At 38.3% G+C, this 22968-nt stretch overlaps 1 pseudogene; it reads left to right on the forward strand.

Moving 5' to 3' along the window:
• The window catches only part of LOC118983630 (small nuclear ribonucleoprotein-associated protein N-like), a 58175-nt pseudogene extending 50638 nt beyond the window's left edge, over window positions 1–7537 (forward strand).
• Window positions 7538–22968: the final 15431 nt, after the last annotated feature.

Below are 22968 nucleotides of genomic sequence, written 5' to 3' on the forward strand. Positions count from 1 at the left end.
GAATTATTTTTAAATGTAAAGGGAATACATTTATGTGGTTTGTGTCAAGTTTTTATGTTCTATATTTGAAAATTATGTTGTAGCTTTCAAAATTATAAGCATTTATCAGAAATATTTTCATGACAGAATCTGCTTTTCCAGGGCCCATAATTATCATTAGCTTTGCTCGCCAATGAATAAGAATGCTTTCATCTAGAGGAATTTATGCACGGATTGGGTGGGAGAGACTTTCTTCAGGGTGATTTACATCTTACTGCCTAGAAGATGGGGGAAAATCTTTTAAGAAATACACGAAGTTTGATTCATAAAGTTTCTCATTTCATTTATACCATACATGATGCTGGTTCTCTTACAAATGCAATGACTGACATTTATGATACTTCCCACTTTTTGATGGAGCTTTAAAACACCTCTGCTTCACTGTTCAGATACATATTCGCCAACCGAATCTTTCAGTAGTTTGGGAAAAGTTTTCTTGGGGGGAAATATTTTACAAACATATTTTGATATTAAAATCAGAGAGGAAAATGGTTTCTCAGTGCAAATATACCCACTTAGAAGTCAGTGTTCAGCTGACCAATTTATTTATGTACTCTTTCAGTTGGCATTTGCCAAGTAGCTATGATTGGCCCTCAGTGTGCTCTATGCCATGCTTATCAAATTTAATGTACGTATGAATCACCTGGGATATTGTTATGGTACAGATTCTGGTTATGTAGAGCTTGGGTATGGCCTGAGAATGTGCATTTCTATACCAGGTGAGGCCAATGTTACTGGTCCAGAAATCACACATTGAGTAGCAAAGCTCTTGGTGTAGAAATACAGCCCTGCAGTGTGCTCTTGAACAACAGGATGAGAGAGGAATAACGGAAGGCATAAAAATAATGGTGGGATTTCACTGTTGGTAATATTTGAGTAATTCTTATTTGACTAACCTTCTTGGAAATAATCAACTCTAAACTCTGAACGAACCAAAGAAAACTACTGTCTAAAGAGATGTGAGAACAAGAAGAAAGCAGGTAACTGCAGGGGTGTTGACACTTGGTAAAAATGAGAATGAGACTTGATGAGGTTCCTATTTTTATGGCTTTTAGCCTGAGGGCAGTCACTAGTCTGCTGTGTGACTCAACTCAAGCTCAGAGAGAAAACCCTGCGGGTCTATGGAGTTACAAATCAGATGTCAGAGTTCAGGATGAGTGCAACAGTTTTGCCTTTGCCATTGTCCTTTTCTTTTTTCATTGATCAAGTTGAAGTGAGGCTATTCTGGGCTCATAGCTGCAGGGAAGGGTTATGTTCCTTGGGTGGCAGAGAAAAAAGGTAATTCTTTCCAGAGAACAATTCAAGGCCTCATCCACAGATATGAAAGACTACATGATCATTGAAGAGCGAGACCTTTATACCTTCAATCTATTAAATAATATTAGAGCTAAGAAAAGAGGAAAACTTTGAAGGGAAAATAATGGAATCTTGGAAATTGTGAGGCTTAACACTTTGTTCTTTTCCTATTACACTTTTAGAATACAGATGCTTTAGTTACTCATTTTTATATTGTTTATTATCTGCCTCCTTTTAGAATTATGAAAAGGATCTTTATTTTCTTTCTGGTATATCTGAAGTGTCTAGCAAAATGCCTGCCACTTGATTGAGTCCTAATAAATAATGAATGCATTCTGAATCTCTTAATTTTCTTATCTGGGAGTGAGTGCAGGGGGAAAAGGACTGGCAGATAGGAGGAAGGACGGGTGAGTAGAGGAGACCCAAACCCCTCTCCCAGCCAGGACATGGCATTGGCAGCATATTCTAAAAAAGAAATGCAGTGTCTAGGTGGACAGTGTGTGATGCATCTGCATAGGGTTTCTAAGAATAATATCTGTGGCCTGAGAAGGACTAAGTGGCAGAGGGCTTCATCCAAGAGTTTCCCGTGTGTGGAGCAGAAGGAGCTAGATGATTGCCCTTGTGGGCAGCAACAGCTGGAACTGCAAGACCCAAGGAAACTTGTAGGTGGGAAAAGGTAGATTGTATGTCCATTCATGCCTGTTATCTAAGCAGGAGGGTAAATAGCTCAGAGATTGAAACACAAAAAAAGATGAACAGTTGAAGATTATATGCTCCCCTAACTCTTGCCTATGCTATAAAGGTTGGCAATTTTTTTCTGTAAATGTTCAGATACCTAATAGTTTAACTTTGCAGGCCACATTTTGCCTCTGTTGCATGTTCTCTATTTGTTGCTTTTTAAAACAGCCTTTTAAAGATGTCAAAAACATTCTAAGCTTTCAGGACATATGAGAACAGGCAGCCCAAAGGCTATAGCTCACTGATTCCAGGAAAAAGGAAGGTTTTCTGATGACACATATGGTGGATTTTAAGACAGAAGGTGCTTGGAAAAAATAAGAAATTTAAATTTTTTACACACTGAATTTTTGAACTAAGGTTCTGATTATGTAGAGTAGTTTCAGGCTAAGCAGGATATTATTATCCCTTGGCTCAAGTGACCAAGAGGAAATACAGTCAGCTGTTTCTCTGGCTCTAAGTTAGCCCAAGGGAGGAACTATATCTTGTTTGACAGGCCCTCCAGGCCCTCCAGGCCCCCAGGCCATGGTAAAGTGTGGAAGCATTAAGGACATTCCAGTTATTAAGTGCTGTATGACAAATCACTCTAAACATAAAGTCTCAAAGCAACAACCATTCTATTATACTACAGAATTGCATGGGTCAGGAACTTGGGATGTTTTGGTGGGCTGGGTCTTCTCTTCCTCATGACACTGACTGAGGTCACTTCATGGTACTGGCTGATAGGCACACTGGTCTGGAAGTCCGTGTTGGCTTCAGTTTGTGTGCCTGGAAATTGGCTGGAAGGTTGAGCTTAGCTGGGACTATGGCAAGCAAGTCCTACACATGGCTTCTCCAACATCGCCAAGGCTAGTTGGACTTTTCATGGTGACTTAGAGCTCCAAGAGTGAGTGTTCCGAGAGAGCATGAAGAGTTGCCAGTCTGTTCAGCCTGGCCCCCTAATCTGGCATAGCCAAACTTTCCAACAGTCACAGAACCCACCCAGGTACAAAAGAGAGGAACTTCTTCCACTTTATAGGTAGGAGAGTTATCAAACAATTTTGGCTATCTTTAATCTATCATCAAGTGAAATTTGCAATATTTTACCAAGACTAAGATCATGGTGAGTATAGTTTTGTGGAATGACATTCATCTTCTCAAGTGCTACCAAGGCATGGGGGAAATATCACCCTAACAAGAAATATACTTTTTAATTTCTTAGGAAACAAACCAAATACTTGTTATTCTATATTCTTTTGTAATTCTTCATACCAACTTCCAGTGAGTAAAAGCAAGTAGAATTGATTCAGATTATGATAGAAATAGAAAATAAAACATAAAAAAAAAGAATTGGGAAGTAGGGTTATATTCCTATATAAAGGAAGGCAGAACAAAGCAATTTATTTCAAAGAGAGAAACTGAGATGTTCCTAGATAGAATGGAAAGACGGCAAACTCAGATTAGGCGATGAGCAGCAGTAGAAAGAAGCAGAAATAAAAAAATAATTTCAAAGTCATGTGAATATGGGAAAAGAAGGAATTAGGAAAAATGTATGCTTGAAGATAAAGAGGAAGAAAAAAGGTTAAACTTTAGTTCTAATGATTTCAATAGATGTTAGAATTCTTTGTAAGGAACTCAGAGAGTATATGAGAGTAACTTATTGCAAGACATACAACTAGAATTTGAGTAGTGTTACTTTACTATGACTTAGTAGAAAAACATGTTTAATTTTACATTGGTAGTAGTTATTATTATTTTTCTATGCTTGAGAAAGAACAACACAGAAGCACCTAGGATCCCAAGCCAGTTTTGAAATACAAAAATTACAAAAACAAAAGGACAACCCCCATCCCAGACATTCCACCAGTATTTTTTTAAAATACATAATATATTGAATATTATTCTGTATTAGTTTCACGTGTATAGTATAGTGGTTAGGCAATCATATACTTTACAAAGTGGTCCTCCCGCTATTTCTAGTACCCACCCGTCTCCATACATAGTTATTAAAATATTATTGAGCCCTGGCTCGTGTAGCTCAGTGGACTAAGCACGGGCCTGTGAACCAAAAGATCAGGATTCAATTCCCAGTCAGGGCACCTGCCTGGGTTGCAGGCCAGTCCCCAGCAGGGGCCAGTTCCCAGCAGGGTTCACAGGAGAAGCAACCATACATTGATATTTCTCTCCCTCTCTCCTTCCCTTCCCTTCCTTTCCCTTCTAAAGATAAATAAATGAAATCTAAAAAGTAAATAAATTAATTAAAAATAAATAAAATATTATCGACTACATTCCCTCTGGGGTAATTTACATCCCAGTGACTATTCTGTAACTAACATTTTAGACTTCTTAATCCCTTCCACCTTTTCACCCAGCCCCCAAACTCTTCCCTTCTGGCAATCATCAATCTGTTTTCTGTATCTTTGAGTCTGTTTCTATTTTCCACCAGTATTTTATGCTGCCTCCTACTTTCCTCACAAACTTCTCCCACTGTGAAAAGAAATGAGAAAAATCTATTTTTTGGTCTGCCTTACAGTTGCTTCTGCATTTCCTTGTAGGTGGAAGTGGTTTGTTCTCTGATGTTACTGAATATGCATTTGAGCAGTGAACCAAAGAAGCCTGTGACCAAAGGACTTTTTCCTTGGAAACAGTGCTTAAAAGAAACAGCAGGCCCAACACAATTACTCTTGGAGCAGCAGGGGTGAAGGGGGCAGCAACTGGAGCAGCCCTAGAGAGGATAATACATAAGCAGACAAGCAGTGAGAAAGAAAATTTATCCTGTTTTCAGAAGTCTGAAGAGATGGCCCGGGTTGGGAGTATGTATTCATTTCACAAACAACAACGCACCTCCTGAAATAGTCATTGTACTTCTTCCTTATGTGCCCTTTCTCACCCCAATTTTCTTCCTTGTTTACTCCGGTCCCCTGATCTTTTTACTCAGATCAATATTCAGAGTTCAGTGTTTAAAAAACCTATAGTAATCTGGGTTTTCACTTCAAATGTTGAGAGTTTGTGCCTTCTTTTTCAAAGAAGAGTGGAAACTACTACTGTCTACTGCAACCCAAGTTTTATAGGTTAAAATATGACATGTAAAAAGCAAGCGAAGAAAGAAAAGGCAGTGAGTACACATGTGGAGAGAGGAGACTGGATGTCATAGCAGTAGCAATAAAAGAGAAACTAGATAGCTCCCCAAATAATCCACACATAGGTAATTTACTAAGTGGCAAACTGCAGCCCCAAAGGGTCAAAATAACTCCTGAAATTACAAAGAGAACAAATTTTTCAACTACAATATGCCTTGGTCTCCAGTATTCCAGATGTATGTTAGACTGAGGTTAAACCCAGATGGAAACGCAAAAATAGTTCAGTCTCAAAAGACTGATTTTGGAGGGGACAGATGTCTCAATGTGATAATGATGGCTTCTTTGAAAGACTCAGCTGTGAATCAGGCAGATGACTAAGTCAGGCATTGCCCTGTAAATACTGCTTATGTATGGCATGGAGAACTTTCTTCATACAAAATACTGTATTTTTATAGGCACAGACCGATTCCATGATTCTTTATAAAGAATATCTTTGTAGGATTTGCATAGTGTGTACTAGGATTTACATGAGTTTATCATGACTAGGCAAGATGTAAGATATGGAGAGGGGGGGAGCTTTACACTAATGGGAGAAAATGTGTGATGGGTTTCAAAGAATTATAGAATGCTGGAGCTGATAAAAAGGATCTTAGAGATTAGGTAGCTCAATCTAATTTTGCTCAATACTAGAGACAGTTGATGATTTTACTAATTTCACACACCTAGTAAGTGTTGGAGTCAAGACTTGAATCTGGGTCTCCTGACTCCAAATTAATTTATCTTAAACTATGTTAATATTTTAGCTCCCATATTTCCATAGTATTTATTGCTTATATTGTATTAATTAGGGTAATTATAAAATTCTACAAAAGACAAACTCCAAAAACTCAGTGGTTCAGCAAACAAATTCATGTGAAATCAAATACAGGTAAGTGGGTACCTGTTTAGTGGACTGGAAAACCAGATTTTCTTCAACTTGAACCATTACCATATCAACCGGTGGTGTTAAATTACCACATCAGCAAAAAAGAGAGTGGGGATTTTCACACCAACTAATAAACACTTCCACCTGGAAATTTTCTTATGTATTATTTCCATTCACATTTCATTGGCTAGAATTAATCAGATGCCCCTATCTAAACCATGTACCCAGGAAGAAGATGAGAAATGAGCATGGATGAGCACTTACTACCTCTTCCACACACATACTCCTGGTTTTCAAAAAGCACACAGTAAAGAAAAAATGAATGTGGTAGAGTGCAGTAGCCACCAGAGATGCCTGACATTGTGGTCTTAGGAGTGGCCAGAGGCACTGTGGAGTGGGCCAGACAGGGACCTCTTAAGCTGAGCTGACTGCACTAGAGCCTGCACCAGAGGTGGATGTCCCGATCAAGTGTAAGAAAACAGGTTCTCTGAACGCTCAAGAATGTTAGGTGTACCCGAGGTGAACTCAGCAGCAGCAAGTACCTGTGGTGGACTTCCATGTGGAACTGAGGCAGGCTTTCTTAGCTGAGACACTACAAGGTGGTGAAAGCAGTCTTGGAATATCCCAGGCTTCATGTACTACTTGAAGCTTTCCCCTCAGCTTGTGTTGTTTGTAGCAGAACCTGCATAATATCTTTATTTGCAGCCTTCCTTTAGTTCTTAAGGATTTTGAAACTTTACTGTGGACTTGGATTTGGTGAAAGAACCATCGTGTCTGTGGGAAAGAGAAGCAAGGTGCTGCAGTGCATCCATTTTAGAATGAGGTGCATCCTGCAAGACAGCTGGATCTTCATCAGCAGCTTTAAACCATGTGACAAGTATAAGAAGGTCATCCTCTGTGATTGTGATGAATTCAGGAAGACAAGCCAAAGAATGCGAAGCAGCCAGAATGTAAAGAAAGGTAGGTCTGGGTTCTGGTGTTGCTGTGTGGGGAGAACTTAGTTTCCATGACTGTGGAGGGGCCTCCTCCCGCAAAATACCGGCATTGCTTGAATGCCACTTGCAGAGCTGCAGGAGATCTTGGGGTTGGCAGGGCTGCTGGTAGAGGAATACCAGCTGGTGTTCCAATTCCGTAGACATTAGCAGGTCCTGTCTGAGGGGTAGGGGGACCCTCCCAGCAGGTAGTGACTCCAAAGGAACAAGGCACTGTCACAGGTGCTACAGTTGCTGCCATTGCCAGCATGGTTGGAGCCCCATTTCAGTACCCATTAGGTCCAGGGACTACCTCCACACCCACAGGCAGGGCAACCCCCCTTCTCCAGGTATTATGGCTCTTCCACCTGGTATGAGACCACCCTGCTTGAGGAACACCAACAGGCATGCTTCCTCTAGAAATGAGACCTCATCCACTAGGAATTAGAAGTCCCCCCTCCCCTCCAGCAGGAATACATCCGCCAAGACCCTGGGATATAACTGATCCTTAGTTACTTTTTTCCTGAAATGTGTCTTGTGAAACTGTGTGGAGTATTAACAAGCTTTTATTCCCTTTTTTGCTGCACTAATATTTGCTAATAAATGCATAGAGCAATTAAAAAGATGTGTAGAAGCATTCTGGGTGATTAGAAGGTAAAAATTAGACAAACACTCTTCCCACTAAATTCTTATTGAAGTATGAAGCCCTGGCAAGAAGTACTGAGGACTTACAAATTTATTTTTTTAGTACACTCTAGACCCCAAGTCAGACCTCACAAACATTATGATACAAACTATTGGCCATCCACTTTGTCTGTAAAATTCTATGGATCACCACTCCAAACTGGATCTCTCTTTCCAAGTCATTTTGTGGCTTAGTTGGTCCCAAGTCAGGGGGAGTTTTGTCTCCTATAAAGTGGGTACAAATATTTGTGAAGCTCATGGACAGCTGCTCTAAAGGTAGACTAGAGTCAGGCCCTGTAGGGCATGTGCTTTGCTGACACATGGCATGTCCTGTTCATGTGGTCTAGTGAGCCCCTCAAGACTATCTAGAAAAACTGCAAAGTCAAAGTTAGCCATGAATATTATAGCTAATCATACGTTTCTTGTTTTCCTCTTTGTGGTTTTTAAGACACAATACTTTTTGCCTCCTCCTTCATTTTGTTAAAAGGAGGAGTGGAGTTCTGGCTTACCAAGTATTATAATACTAGAAAAACAAGAATTTAAACTTTCTGATAGAAATGCTTTTTGAGTTGATAGTAATATTGAAGTCTTTCATTCATACTCACACACTCAACATCTTTAAAATAGGGCTTCTCAATCTTGAATTACCCAGGGTCTTGGTTAATTACAGGTTCTGATCCAGAAGGTCTGAGATGGGTCCTGCAGTCGTCTTTTCAACAAGATTGCAGAAGATGCCAATGCTGCTGACCTTCCAGTGGGTCATCTGGCTGGAGGTAACTCCTGCAAGTCCTGTGCATTCCTTTTCAGTGTATCTGGTCTCTGTTTTCGTGTTAAAGTCTCTAAAGGATTCCTCCCGCCCCTGCTGTTGTTTATGTCTGCCTACCCTCATTCTCTACAGTCAGGTGTCCAGTGACTCACAGATATGGAGGAACAAAAGGTGGGACAGACTCTGGGTGTAACTTCTGCTTCAGGGCTCCTCTGCAGAATGGGATCGGGCTGAAGCCAGTCTTTAGCTGAAACCACATCTTTACCCCATCCTGTGTCAGCATAAAAAACATCCAAATCTTTAGAGAAATTTCATGAGTTTATTTGAGCCAAACTGATGACAAATGCTGAGAAGTGAAACCTCAATACATTCAGAAAATGTTCCAAAGAGTGTTGGTGAGGATGTGGAGAAAATGGAACCCTCCTGCACTGTTGGAGGGAATGCAGATTAGTGCAGCCACTGTGGGAAATGGTATGGAATTTCCTCATAAAATTAAAAAAGGAACTACCTTATGTCCCAGCAGTGGCTACTTCTGGAAATTTATCTGAAGAAACCCAAAACACTAATTTGAAAGAATATGTGTTTGTTTCCTCCTTATGTTCATTTCAACATTCTTTACAATAGCCAAGAGTTGGAAGCAGCCTAAATGTCCAGTAGATGAGTGGATAAAACAGCAGGTATGTTTATACAATGGAATACTGCTTGGCCATTAAAAAATAAAAGAAAATTTTACTCTTTGAGACAGTGTGGATGGACCTGAAGAGCATTGTGCTAAGTGAAACTAGCCAGTCAGAGAAAGACAAATACTACATGGTTGCATTTGTATGTGGAATCTAGTGAACAAAATGAACTGACAAACAAAATAGAGACAGACTCACAGAGAACAGGCTGACAGCTGTTGGGATAGTGGGGAGGTTCTGAGGGGTGGAGGGATTGAACAAAATAAAAAAGGACAAAAAAGTCAGTGTTTTTGTGTCAATAGTGTATTTATTTGTATAGCTGAGTCATATCCCATGATATGGATATATCATTGTTTGTTAACTATTCACCTACTGTAGAACATTTTCAGTGTTTCTAGCTTGGGGCAATTGTAAATAAGCTAACATGAACGATCATGTGCAGGAGTTTGTGTGGATTTAAATTAACATTTCTGTGGCATAAATACTCAGGGGGTGTAATTACTTGGGGGAGTAATTGTTGGGTCATATTATAAATGTATATTCCTACTTTAATGTTTATTTTCTTTAGGTTCATCTGTTTCCTTTATGTAAAAGTCTGTTTAAATTCCTTCTTACTCAAGAATTAGTTATTCATGTGAAATAATCCAATGTGGGCCCATGAAAATTTTACAAAAAAAAAGCAAAAAGAGCTCAGCCAGTAAGATTTGCAAACATAAGGTCCATAATATTTGTCTTGGAATTTAAGATTATTCATAATTAGTTCTTCTAACTTTGGAAAGCTAGATTTCAGTCTCAGCTCTCTCCTTAGTTCTTTGGTTGACTATCTTGGTCATTCATATTTCAGCTAGCCAATATACATAATACTACATATATATGAGCTTGGAGAATATCCATGAGTTTGAAGTGTCACTATTGTCTCTGGATTATATCCTATTCCTACTCTAGTCCAATTTCTAATTCTTGATTTAGTTTTTCATGAATTATTCTCCCCCTTTCTTCCAGATTTGGCAATGTGTCTGTTACTTTGGCTTCTAAAGTTAAACTCACACTCAAAATTCTGGTTTGACTGGCTCCCAAAGTTCTATGATCAGTTCAAGCTAAATTGGAAAGGCAACCTAGTAAATCAGTCCTTTCAAGGCAATTCTGGGGCCGAGTCAGGACCCAGAAAGTTAAGGCAGAGTTGGATTCTGCATCACCGTAAGCAATTTAGTTAATATTTCTGGACTTCAATTTCCTCATCTGTATGTGGTCTCTTCAGTTAAGAATGGCAGCAGTTTTGCAGCTTATTTTACACATTAAAATCAAAGAAGGAGATGTGGGCAGCAGGAAGGGATTACATGAAATCCACCGGTGGCAGACTAAAAGGTAGGAGAAAGCAAATAGGGTAAAATCTCTGGGATTGTATAAAAAAGTAAAACAGACAAAAATGTCTTTTATATAGGATAGTTCATAATTAAAATTTATAGCACATAGAGATGGTATTCAAGGAACAAGGTAACAATGAGGGGTTCTGTGTTCTCTGCTCTGGTACATGGGTGTGACCTGAGGGGTCTGGAAAAGGAAATTACTCTGACATTCCAAAGGTATGTTACCTTAGATGCAAAAAGGCAATAGACAGGCTCACTAGGATAAACACTGACCTTTGTCAAGGAAGCTAGAGGCCTAGGATATGACTACTCATCATGATCTACTTTTAGTTAGAAATTTTGATATCCAGACCAGCATATGTGGTTACTTTTGGTCTCTCAGTTTGTAGGGTCCACAATGCTGGCCTCCCCTGAGCTTGTAAGATTCAGGGTGGGGTTCCTTTCTCATCCACACCTGCTTCTCTTTCTTTCTTAAGTGTTTCTTTGGAGATCACTGCTCTATACTTCCATAAAAACCCACCTTCAGCTATACTACCAGGAAACCCACCTAAGACATCTTCAGACCTCACTTTGAGAAGCAAATCTAGAGAGGTTAGAATAGCTGGGGTGGGTGTAGAGGATTTGTGATCAGCAGATTGGGTTTTAAAAGATTAACCAACTCTTTTTTAGCTATTATTCTACATTAGGAACTGCTACATGCACTTCAGTAAGATTAACTCATTGAATGTCCATGGCAGCTCTCTGAAGTAGAAATTGTAATTAATTCCATTTTGCAAATAAAAAAAAAGAGAGATCAAGTAAAGTGTCCACAGTCACCCACCTGGAAAGTGGCAGAACTGGGACTTGAACCTAGATACATAGTTCCATAGTCTATGCTGCCAACAGCGAATTGCCCACTTCCTTCTTCTGTGACTGTGGCCTATACTTTACTGGCCCTGCCATGTCTCATCTGTAAAACAGGGATTGTGATTTCTACCTGTGAGATTATTTAAGGATTAAAGGAGGTAACTACATGAAGTACCCGGTACAGAGCTGGACACATTTTGGGTATGTTCTTGACCTCTTTGGCGCTAGGCTAGAATAATGAAGCACATGGTACAAGCACAATGAAGAACATCTAACATGGAAAAAATACTAGTTTATAAAAAAGATATTGAAAAAAGAGATGTTGGAAGATCTTAAAATAGTATGGTAAAACAAGCCAGGGATCAGTAAAAGTGGAAGAAACTACCATCCCCAGGGCCAAAGGACAAAGTGAGGAGATGTTTGTTACCAGAAGCCAAGAAACAACTTAGCTAGAGAAGAGACCATGAAAGAGATGATTTTTGAATGAGAGGGAAAGAGGAGGAGGAGGAAGGGGAGAAGAAAGGAGAGAGAGAGAGAGAGAGAGAGAGACATCCTGGTGTCCTCCTTTCTTTTGTTTTCTCTTTTGTCAGTTCCTATCATGTGCTAATGTAGCCAGAGGCCAGTTGGGAGGGAGTCTGGAAAACGTTGTGGGCAGAAGCAAGCTTGTGCAATGCGAAGCAGAACAGAGGAGGCATGGTGAATGCAAACCTGCACGATACCCCTGCTAGTTTCAGTGACAGTGACAAGGGAAAGCCAATTTAACTGGGGAACTCAGGGACACTCTGGCTTCTCTAGCTTTCAATCTAAGTGTGAGACCTACTAAGCTAAAGAGTCAACAAATACAGCTATTGGTCTGTTATAATAGAATAATTATTTTAAAGCCAACCAAAAGTTCTTTTTCATGTGCTAGATTATACCCAATGACATCTAAGATTTTTATCATCCTGTGATTTATCTCCAAGAGTCTATGAATTAAAGAAAAATTTACCCTTAAAAGACTAAATGAGATTTTAAAAGCCAATTCATATGCTTATTCATGGCAGACAATTTTAAACCTGAGAATCAATCACTATTTTGAGAAAAGAGCATTCAGAGGAACCGAATAGTAGTAGAAAGAAAAAATACTATATTTATTAAAATAATTTCAATATTAGCTACATATAGAATTTATTGCCTTTAATGATTAATGAGATAAGAGGAGATTCGTATTTGTGATGACAGGGGCTTTACTTAAACCAAGCAAACCAAAATGGTAACAGTAATGAGTCACCGACTATTTCCTGTGTGTAAGAGCTGTGCTAATTGCTCTAGAGCACAGTTTCTCACTCCTACAGTTGACACTTTGGGTTGTATAATTTCTTGTAATGAGGGTTGTCCTGTGCAGTGTAAAATATTTAGCATCATCCCTGGCCTCTACTCACTTGATGTACCCTTCCCTGAGTTGTGACACAAAAATTGTCTCTAGAGACTGCAGAATGTCCCTTTGAGAGCAAAAATCCATTTGGTTGAGAACCAGTGCTCTAGTGGCATTAACCCATTGTTATGTCCAGAGCACAAATGAGCAAAATGAGGCTTACAGATGTTAAATTTCTAGTGCTATCAGCTTTCAAACTCAGGGCCAACTCTAGACCTGCTACTGAATCTCAGCACTGTGCTTTCTTCTTTTGTTTTGCTCCTGATTTTCTGAGAAGTATTTGTGGATGATTTTTTTTTATTTGGAGAAACATATCAGGAAAAGAGCAGCAATTTTTGAAATTTGAATCTACAGCAAATGATTAAGTGAATATCTGGTTAGATGGCAGTTTTATAGTGTTTAGATCACAGAAACTCAGAGGCATAAGAAATCTCAGAACTAATCTGTTTCAGAAAATGCTATCACGGACACACAAGTCCTTAAAACAATGCCTGACAGCACCTGGTTCATTTCAAGTGAAGAATAAATGTGCTGAAAAGCCTCCCTATTTTTTTGTGTACTATGATTCTCATTGCATCTCCTTTCTTTATAATGTACCACTGTAGTGAGCAATCAATTTCAACTAATGAAGCCAAGGTTAGCTGTTAGGGAATAACAGGCTCTCTACTAACACCATGTAGGAATGATTTATTGTTTTTCTAGAAGAGGATTCTTGACATTTTGAAAATGTAATGTAGTGTAAGAGTAATTAAGGCAAAGGTAGACTGCTGAACAATTGATTAGCATTGTCAGAGAAGCCTGATTAGCTTTGATGCTTCAAGCTGATTTTGCCAGCTATGAATTAAAGGTTAGTAATTAAATTCATGTGCCATGGCCACTGTCTGCAGGTGGCATTTCCCATAGAAATATTTGTATTTGAGAAGACAGGCAAATAAAACAAACTTCAATTGCCTCTTTCTAACAACCTTTGGTTAAAATGTCTTGTCAGACACAAAGAAAAAAAAGTATTGAGTCAAACTTGTTCATAAGTCAAGGTATTCTTTATTATATTCAATAATATTTTTAAGAAGCAAGTTCTATCTTCCAAATGGACAAAATCAAGGAGAGTTTACTAAAAAGGACTTCATATCAGAAGGGAGAGAGGGCTGGGTCTAGGTAAAAATGGTGAAGGGATTGAGGAGTACAAACTGATAGTTACAACCATGTCCAGGTGGCTCAGTTGGTTGGAGCACTGTCTCATACACAAAAAGTCTGGGGGTTCGATTTCTGGTCAGAGCACACACCTAGGTTGCATGTTCGATCCCAGTTGGGGCACAATGGAAGGCAATCAATCAATGTTTCTCTCTCACATTGATGGTTCTCTCTCTCTTTCTCTCTCAGTTCCTCTCTCTAAAATCAATTCTGCTGCTGAGAATATACCCTAAGAGTCCTGAAACATGAATTTAAAAGGACTTATGCACCCCTACATTTATAGCAGTACTATTTACATTAGCCAAGTATTGGAAACAGCCTAAGAGCCCATCAGTAGGTGAGTGGATTAAAAAACTCTGGTGCATTCCCACAATGAGATATTATGCAGCAGAAAAAGAAGGGATTCTTACTTTTTGTGATGGCATGGATGAAACTGGAGACTATCATGCTGTTGGGAACCGCTCTGCTTGGTTTGAGGAGTTGTAAATGCTCCCCCATGGCTAAGACTGAGTGAGCAACCTCTGAAATGTGAGCCACAAGGAGATAAAGCTTGTCTCTGCTTTCTTCCCTGCCCCCACGCATGGGTCAGAGATGGGTACAACCCCTCAGAGGAGGGGCAACCTAAGCCAGACATAATCACTTGGGAGGCCATCTTGGAAGGACTCAGGGGCTGCAACAAAGAGGGAGTGATGTACCCTCGCCCCAGGCTGTTTTGACATAGCCTGAGTCCCCATGTCCTCTGGGAGAAGTGCTTCCTGGCTCTAATTCACTTAAGCCTGAAAACCTATGATGCGAAAGGCGGTGCAGGCCTTTACTGGCTAGAGCAGGATTCAGGGTGGATCAGGCCTAAGAAAGAATACGTAAATTCCTGTGAAACCTACTTTGTTTAGAATGCTCTCATTTAAATGATAAGAGTCCAAGCAAGAAGTTTGTTCCTCAAAGTTTTATGGCTCTTTAGCTATCTGACCCTGACTGTGAATAAGCCCTCATAGTTCTTTGAATGCTATTTATTGTTTGATCCTTACCTGTATTCTTGTGCAAACGAACCCAGTAAAAGCCCCTTGAAGAAGGGGCTCTTGGCCCTTCTCCTTTGAGAGATTGGCCACCTTTCCTCCCCAAGCAGATTATGTCTTGGTAGTTTCACTTTCATCTGTGGCAGATGGGGGGGGGGCTTTGTGGGTAAAGTTACCCCCACATAATGCTAAGTGAAATAAGCCAGTCAGTGAAAGACAAGCATCATATGATCTCAATTATAACTGGAATCTAATGTACGAAGTAAACTAATGAGCAAACTAGAACCCAGAGACATAAAAACATAGAATGGACTGACAGCTATAGGAGGGGAAGAGGGAGGGGAAAAATGGCAGTAGAAAAGGGGAGGGATTAGTCAAAGAACCTGTATAAATGATTCATGGATATGTACAACACGGTGGGGACTGACTGAGAGAGTGAGGGGGTGGGTTGAGTGGGGGAACACAAAGGGGAGAAAATTGGGACAACTGTAATAAAATAAACAATAAAAATAAAGAAATAAACAAAAACAGTAACAATAACATTTATAAAATGCTTGCTTTGTGCAAAGCCCTCAAAAAATCAATAAACATATTTTTAAAAATATTTGTAGTTTCAGAATAGTCACAAGGATGTAAAGTATAGCATAAGAAATAGAGTCAATAATATTGTAATAAGTATGTATGGAGCCAGGTGGGTACTTCAAATATCAGGAGTACCACTCAGTAAAGTATATGATTATCTAACCACTATGCTGTATGTCTGAAACTAATACAGAATAACACTGAATGTAAAGTATAATTGAAAAATTGAAGTATTCATATTCATTAAACTTGGGGGAATATTTAGTTATGAATCATACAGCCAGGCAGCTTTTTTGGAAAGCTTCCCCTTTCCCTTCCTTGTCTTCCCACCCACATACTTGTAGAAGCAGATGTATTTACAAAAAATCACTTCTCTCCTCTGGCCATGGCTGATGGGTCTAGGGGTACATACACACTGAGGGCTGAAACTAAAGCATTCAGAATTCTTCCCTGGGGAATTTTTTTCATTCATTGTTTTTAGGTATAGTCACAGACTGTATAATCATCACCATAATCAATTTTAGAACATTTTTAGTCACTCAAAAAATATCCCATATCTGTTAGCAGCCCTCCTCTTTCTCCCTCTTCTTCCCCCACCCCAGGCCTAGTCAATTGCTATGCTACCTTCTGTTTGTACCAATTTTTCTACTCTAGTCATTTAATTAAAATATAATTTTATATGTTTTTTTGAGACTGATTTCTCTCAGCATGTTTTTGAGGTTCATCCTTGATTTAGCATATTTATTTCATTTATTTTATGGCTAAATAATGTTCCACAATATGGATATAACCTATTATGTTTACTCATTCATCAATTGATAAATATTTGGGTTGTTTCCACTTTTGAGCTGTCGTGAGTAATGCTATGAACATTCATGTATAAGTTTTTGCGTGACATACATACTTAGGGTATAGAATCAGTGGGTCATATGTTTTGAGGAACTGCCAAAGTGGCTGTACCATTGTACACTCCCATCAGCAATGAATGAGGGTTCAAATTTCTCCACATCCTCACCATCACTTATTATTGTCCATCTTTTTAAAAATATATTTTATTGATTATGCCATTACAGTTGTCCCATTTCCCCCCATTATTCCCCTCCACTCTGCACACCCTCTGCCCCCATTCCTCCCCTTTAGTTCATCTTCTTGTGTCACAAGTTCTTTAGCTTCTACATTTCCCATGCTATTTTTGCCCTCCTCCTTTCTATTTTCTACCTACCATCTATGCTACTTATTCTCTGTACCTTCTCCCCACTTCTCCTCCTCCCATTCCCCTGTTGCTAACCTTCCATGTGATCTCCATTTCTGTGGCTCCACTCCTCATCTAGCTGCTTGCTTAGTTTGCTTTTGTTTTAGGTGTGATTGTTAATAACTGTGAGTTTGCTGTCCTTTCACTATTCATATCTTTATCTTATTTTTCTTAGATGCGTATTTTAACATTTCATATAATAAGGGCTTGGTGATGATGAACTCCTTGAACTTTGCCTTATCTGAGAAGCATTTTATCTGTTCTTCCATTGTAAATGAAAGCTTTGCTGGATAGATCAGTCTTTGGATTTCACGACTTGGAATACTTCTTTCCAGCCCCTTCTTCCCTGTAAGGTCTCTTTTGGGAAATCTGCTGACAGTCTGATGGGAACTCTCTTGTAGGTGACTCTCCGCTTATCTCTTGCTTCTTCTAGAATTCTCTCCTTCATTTTAATCTTGGGGAATGTAATTTTGATGTGCGTTGCTGTGTTCCTCCTTGGGTCCACCTTCTTTGGGACTCTCTGAGCTTCCTGGACTTCCTGGACTTCCTTTGCCAGACTGGGGAAGTTCTCCTTTATTATTTGTTCAAATAAGTTTTCCACTTGTTGCTGTTCCTCTTCCCTTTCTGGTCTCCCTATAATTCAGATGTTGTAACGTTTAGAGATGTCCTGTAAGTTTCTAAGGTTGTCCTCATTTTTTTGAATTCTTGTTTCTTCATTCTTTTCTGTTTGGTTGTTTCTTTCTTCCTTCTGGTCCACTCCATTAATTTGAGTCCCAGTTTTCTTCTCATCACTATTGGTTCCCTGTGCATTTCTCTTCATTTCACTTAGTGTAGCCTTCATTTTTTCATGTAATTTGTGACTAAAATCAACCAGTTCTGTGAGCATCCTGATCACCAGTGTTTTGAACTGTGCATCTGATAGTTTGGCTATCTCTTGGTTGCTTAGAAGTATTGGCTCTGGGGCTTTGAGCTGTTCTTCTGCTTGAGCCATAATGTTTTCGTCTGTTTACGCCTGTTACATATGAGGGGTGGAGTCTTAGTTGTTCACCAGGGCAGAGCAACCCAGTTGCTGGGCTGTGACACTGTATGTGGGGGTGGGGTCAGGGAGGGAGCAATGGAGTTTTTTCAGCTCTCTCTAGGATTTCAGTCCTCTCTGTCACTTTCCATAAGCAAATTGGGCCCTTCTGGTGCTGGCTCCTGGGTGGGTGGTCTTGTGTACATTCTAGGACCCTGTGGGTCTCTCCAACAAACTCTCCTGTGAGGCTGGGAGCCTCTCCCGGGATCTCAACTCCTGAAAGGTTCTTCCAGTCAGTGTTTTTAGGCTTTATTTCCCATTGCTGGGGCCCTGGGTTGCATGTTCTGTGTCACTGTCCATTTTTTTGCCTGTTTTATCTATGCGTGAATGTGTGACGTGGTTAGCCAGCCACCTTGTGCCCTCACTGGGTCTGCCCCTTGCCACCCCATGCCTGGGATCTGCCCACCACTGCCTGTGTGCTGGAGTTCCTCCAGCAGCCACAGCTTTTCCCTACCACAACACCTCTTCACCGGCCACAGACTTCTCCCCTCTTACAAGTCTGGATGAATGGTTCGTTGTTGTCAGACTTTGATACAGTTCAATTTTCTGTCTGGTTTTGGTGTGTTTTTGTTTCTAAATCTTTGTTGTCCTTAAATTTGGTTGTGTGAGGAGGTACAGTGTTTCCACCTATGCCTCCATTTTGGCTAGAAGTCCGATTGTCCGTCTTTTTTGTTTTAGCTATCCTAGTAGATGTAAAGTGGCTTTGTATTGTGGTATTAATTTGCATTGCTTTAAAGCTAATGATGTCAATCACCTTTTTGTGTACTTGACTTCTTTGGATAAATGTTTATTTAAGTTATTTGCCCATTTTTGATTATTATTGAATTGTAAAAGTTATTTATATATTCTCTTTTAATTTTAATTTTTAAAATTATTTTATTGTTGTTCATTTACAGTTGTCTGCACTTCCCCCCCACCAGTCCCCTTCATCCCAGCCAAACCCACCTCCCTCCCTTGCTTTCACCCTACCCCTTGGTTTTGTCCATGAGTCCTTTATAGTAGTTCCTGAAAACCCTTCCCCATCCCCTCTGGCTATTGTTAGATTGTTCTTAATTTCAATGTCAATATATTCTTGATACCAGTCTCTTATCATGTATATAATCTGCAGATAGTTTCTGTCATTATAGGCTGTCTTTTCACTTTCTGTCCACAGAGAAGTTTGTTTTGAGTTTGTCTGATTTATTTTTTTCCTTTGTCACTTGTGCTTTTTGTGTTTCATAAAGAAATCATTTCTTAGCTCAATGTCACAAAAATATACTCATATATTTTCTTCTAAGAGTTTCATAGTTTTAATTCTTTGATTCATTTTGAATTATTTTTTGTGTTTGTGTGACATAGAGGTCTAACGTCATTCTTTTATATGTGGGTGTCCCGTTACCATTTGTTGAAAATAGTATTATTTCCCCATCAAAGTATTTTGACACTTTTGTAGAAAGCCAGCTAAGTACAAATGTAGGGGTTTATTTATGAATTCTCAATTCTATTCCATTNGTTTTGAGTTTGTCTGATTTATTTTTTTCCTTTGTCACTTGTGCTTTTTGTGTTTCATAAAGAAATCATTTCTTAGCTCAATGTCACAAAAATATACTCATATATTTTCTTCTAAGAGTTTCATAGTTTTAATTCTTTGATTCATTTTGAATTATTTTTTGTGTTTGTGTGACATAGAGGTCTAACGTCATTCTTTTATATGTGGGTGTCCCGTTACCATTTGTTGAAAATAGTATTATTTCCCCATCAAATTATTTTGACACTTTTTTGTAGAAAGCCAGCTAAGTACAAATGTAGGGGTTAATTTATGAATTTTCAATTCTATTCCATTGATATATATGTCTACCTTATGCCAATACCACATTGTCTTGATTACTGTACCTTTGTAGTAAGATTTGAAATCAGAAAAGATAGGTCTCTTTGTTCTCCATTTCCATATTGTTTTTGGCTATAATGGGTCAGTTGCATTTCCTTATGAGTTTTAGAATGAACTTGTCAATATCTGCAAAATTTGCATCTAGAATTTCATCAAGGCTCTGATGAATCTGTAGCTCCTGAGGACTACTATCTTAACAAATATTGCCTTGAGTCTCTGAAGATCTGGAGAAAGATGAGATGTTTTCCCATTTATACTGATCTGCTTAAATTACTTTCATAATGTTTTACAGTTTTCAGAGGACACGTTTGTATGTCTTTTGTTAAACTCATTCCTAAGCAATTTATTCTTATTATGCTATTATAAATTCTATCTTGGCAACTTAAAATAAGGATTAAGCAATCTCGCCCTCTATTTATCTAGTCTCTTGGATGGCAGAAATGTAAATCTAACTAATGTTAGTGGCCATTTCCACTTTATGGCAGAAATACAAAGAGCCACAACATAAACCTAAAACATAAAACAGACACAGAAATGAGAGATGAATAAGACTCCCAGGATTTCTTCTGGTAATAGAGACTCTGGTTTTAGCTTAAATTTGAGGCCAGCTGCATCTCTATCCTTTATGACATTCTTTTGTTTTTGCTTAAACTACAGTGCATTTCTGTTATACTCAAATAAAAGTCCCAAATAATACAGTATTAACATGCAAAATACAGAACCTGCTTGTGTTGATATAGAAGAAGTGAGTCATTTCAATGTCATCTCTCTCAGCTGTCAGTTAATCACTAATTTTGTATCTCAAATGAAATAAAGAACATGTTTTATGGTTACAATTTATCCTGTGAAATTACCCAGACACATTAAGCTTTTTGGCACTTATCATGTTAAACTACCCAAATTATAACAGAAGTGCCTAAGCTATGAAGACCAGCTCTAGATTTATAGAATTGAGCAGAGGGTTTAGTGTTTACCTCTACTGGGTAGATAGTATACCAAAATGTGATAGTTGTTGGAAGATAACCAGAAAAGTGAAACAGTCTTTAAAATCTTTTAGCAAAATCACAAACCTAAATCCTCTGGTGATATTTGGGCAGCAAGCCAATAATTCTCAAACTTGGTTTTGATGCATATTTGTCACCAATTATCTTTTATTTGGAAAAAAATTCTTTTAATTGTTCTTCAAGTACGGTTTTCTGTCTTTTACTCCCATCCCAGCCCACCCCTGTCACCAATGATCTTAAAGAGTATTTAAAATTTCTGAAACACATTTAGATTCAATTTAATCATTTTAATGTACATCTGTGATGTGTACATGATACTTTGAGGTTATGTCATTATGTCCTTACCCCACCATGTGAATCATATAACTAGAAAATATACCATGCTAGTCAATGTATTTTATAAATGACATAAGGCATTTTTAAATGCCACAATCTTATAGGTAGTAAACTCTTCAAATCTTTGTCTATTAATAGAGCCATATAAGATGGTATTAAAATTGTTCAAATAACTCTTTGATATGGTAATCTGGCTTCAATAAAATTATGCTAAGGAAATCATCAAGGATGCACATTGAAGCTGTTCAATACTGTATTACTAATAATAGCATAAAATAGAGAATGAAAGTACAATAGAGATTACACACATTAATTTCAGTCAATTAATGGAATGGAATGTTAAAGTGCCATTAAGAGTCATGCTTTAGAACTTTTAATGACATAAAAAAGTTTTCTCAACACAGCAAGTGAAAACACATAGTATTACATAATTTGCTAAAACAAATTTTATATGTTCCTCTATTTATGCATAGTGGAAAAATGTAGAAAACTAATAAATTATCTTGAATGATGGGAAGGTTATTTTATTCTTGTGTTTGTTTGAATTTTCTACACAGCATTTATTTTCTTTCCTATAGGAAAAAATGAATGTTAGGTCATGAAATTTATAAAGAGTAACAAATAATGTAAATGACAAGGATCTCTTCAGGAGGCAAAACACTCTGCTTAATAATACCTGAGTTGAAGGAGACAGTGTCCTAGACTGGCTCAGCTACTGAGTCCCTTCTATAAATTAGGAGGTGAGGGGAAGAAAACCTGTCTCCTTATGTGCCAGTTTATAATAACTGTTCTATCTACTTTTCAAGGTTGTAAGGAGGAGCTAACTTACGAAGCTACTTTTAAAAGTCTAATTAAAGTGCAAGACATGGTTATTAATGATTATTTATGAAATAACAAGTTGTAATAAAAACATAACATTGTTGTTCAGTAGACATGCAGTCTATTATAACTGCTTGCTTTTAAAAGAGGCACTGTGAGATGTATATTAATTAATACTATATACTGCCAAAAATTTGTTATTTAATTTAGTACTTAAATATTTTATGAAAATATTAACTATGATATGGAAAAGCACATAGGGTAATTCTAAGTATCCTGGCTTTTTAATAACACTAAAAGCTGTCTCTAGCTTTCAGAAAGACCCAATTTGTCACTTAGACTTCCAAGACCAGTGTCTTCTCCAGCTTCCCAGAATCACTATGGGCTCCACAACCCAAACAAAACATACCAAACTTCTTTATCCACTGCTTTGGCCCTGCACCAGTGAGAGAGAAGGAATTAAAGAGCCTGCAGATCCCTTTCTTTTGGTACCCAATGAAGATTACATTAAATCACTTCCATAGGGAACAACCAATTTATTTTATTTTCTGTAATAATATATCATCATATCATCGTATATATACCTTCATAACATCAGCTCTCTTCCAATGAACCAACAGTCAAGAGTCCAGTGTATGGCAGTCTGAACGCAGATCATCACATAGTTCAGTTATCCCCACTATGCCAAATTCATAAGCAAAATCAAGCTACATACACACAGCTAACATTTAATAGTAGTATACTAAGTGCTAAAAACCATTAAGTGGTTTTCCTTTTGCAGATGAAGAAACTGAGGAGTAGTTGATCACAGTCATACAACTTATAGAGAAGGAACTCAAATAAAGGTTAGCATTTTCTTTATGTGTATCTCATAATATCCTTTACAATGATTTGGGGAAACTGCCTGCCTGATATGGAGAGACATTTATTTCTGTAAGAAATAAACGAGGTGATTATACCCTCCAGCTAGCCAACAAAGCAAGACCACACATACACTTAATAATTATCAGAACAAAAAGCTATCTGAATACTCACTTCTAAGTTTTA

The sequence above is a fragment of the Sturnira hondurensis genome, unplaced genomic scaffold, assembly GCF_014824575.4.
Source record: "Sturnira hondurensis isolate 20B ecotype Veracruz unplaced genomic scaffold, ASM1482457v3 Scaffold0002840, whole genome shotgun sequence".
Taxonomy (NCBI): Eukaryota; Metazoa; Chordata; class Mammalia; order Chiroptera; family Phyllostomidae; genus Sturnira; species Sturnira hondurensis.